Raw genomic sequence first — 2,185 nt, 5'->3', positions numbered from 1 at the left:
AACACAAATACCTGAACTTTCTACTTCTTACATGTTGAACCCAAACACCTGTACTTTCTACTTCTCACATTTTGAAACGCAAACGTTCCCGTGTGAGCAGCACCTTAGTTACTCCAGGGAGAATGTCCCTGTAATTGGTAATTGTAAGTGGCTTTGGATAAAAGCGTCAGCTAAATGAAATGTAATGATTGTTTACTAGCACCATGAACGCCCCTTAACACTCTATAAGGGCAGGGTTGCAAATAATTTGACACATCCTCAAGAATTAGTGAGATGCTACCAAAAGAAACTAGTAAAATTGAGTTAACGTAAATATTCTTTAAGCTCTTGTTTCCTTGCGTTGGACAACAATTTGTGAACTTTGTAAACAAGATTTTTATTTCTAATCTTGGTAAGAGTACGCTCAACCATTTCTAAAATGATCTGCTGAAAGAAGAACAGATATAAGAAAGCATTGGTGAATCCCAGAAATCAATGCACTCTTACAAAATAACAAATCTTGGATTCAAACAAAAATAATAGGACATCTGATGTTGGTATATCGCTTCCTGCTTCCCTCAAAGTGCTCATACCTTCTTTTTTTTAAACTCTTCCAAGCGTGAGAAGTCATGACTCAGACGTGTTGCACCATGCTTTTACAGAAAACATTTGCTCTACAGAACAAACATGGTTGTAGTTTAAACCAAAGCCAACAGGAGGAGTGAGGTGTGACGACGTTGGGAAATGATTAATGTTTGAGACCTCGGGGTTTCACCGGTTCCCTGAATGCCTCAATTACTTTTTATTTCCTCTTCCAATGAAACAAACTGGTCGAGGCTTGTAGAAACTCTTATACTTTATCAGAGGTGGGAAGTAGTGGAGTACAAATACTTTGTTACTGTACTTAAGTACATCTTTCTGGTATCAGTACTTTACTCCACTACTTATTTTTCTGACGACTTTTTACTTTTACTTCTTACATTTTGAACACAAATACCTGAACTTTCTACTTCTTACAGTTTGAACACAAATACCTGTACTTTCTACTTCTTACATTTTGAACACAAATACCTGAACTTTCTACTTCTACATTTGAACCAAATACCTGTACTTTCTACTTCTCACATTTTGAACACAAATACCTGTACTTTCTACTTCTTACATTTTGAACACAAATACCTGAACTTTCTACTTCTTACATGTTGAACACAAATACCTGTACTTTCTACTTCTTACATGTTGAACCCAAATACCTGTACTTTCTACTTCTCACATTTTGAACACAAATACCTGTACTTTCTACTTCTCACATTTTCCAAACAAGGCTGGTTCCTTTAGTTTGAATGTGTGTTTGGTGGCGTGATCATTATTATTTAGAGTCATTGCGTGCCTATTGATTTGAACACGATCCGTGTATCCATCATTTCCTGGTCTTCTCTAAAGAAGAGGGACCAATGGAAACGTTGTCATGTTGCCGTTGTTCAGCATGGAAACATTCATTAGCTAACAATGACATTATTGTTCTATTAATATAAAGGGAGGTCAGGTACTCTTTAAAACAGCTGCTAGTTATGGGTACTTTCTACTGAAGTACATTTCAAAGCCTCTTTACTTTGACTTGAGTAAAGAAGTTTAGTCAGTACTTCTACTTTCACCAGAGTATTTTTAAACACGAGTATCTGTACTTCTACTTGAGTAAAGGATGTTTGTACTTTTGCCATCTCTGTAATGCGTTTTCTTTCCGGGATTAACATTAGAAACATGTACTCAACAACAATGTGAAGTGCTGCAGATTGTCTCTGACATTTTACGATGTGATTCAGAGAGGCAATCAGAGGAAAACCTGGTGCTTTCTTTGAGTGCATGAGAGATGACTGGATAATGTTGGAGGTGTTCAGCTGGCACCAGCCTGCCTGGATCCAGTTCATCAACTCTCACAGCGATAAGATACACAGGCAGAGCTTTGACTCAATCCAGGCTCTGTTTTTGTGTCTCGCTTCAGACCATATGGTCCAATTATTAGAATACAGGTAATGATATTTTAACATGGTTTGAGAAACAAATGTCCGCTTTGTACTGAATTATCTTGATTTGGACTTTTTTTACAATATCTGTAGCAGCCTACATCCTTTTCTAGATCCAGAATCTAAAAATAATTAGCATTAGCAGCTTATCATAATTTACAATATAAGGCATGCATCTTTAT

Source organism: Notothenia coriiceps, unplaced genomic scaffold, assembly GCF_000735185.1.
Source record: "Notothenia coriiceps isolate Sejong01 unplaced genomic scaffold, NC01 NC01_scaffold00037158, whole genome shotgun sequence".
NCBI classification, from domain to species: Eukaryota; Metazoa; Chordata; class Actinopteri; order Perciformes; family Nototheniidae; genus Notothenia; species Notothenia coriiceps.
Note: the sequence above shows the minus strand (reverse complement) of the source record.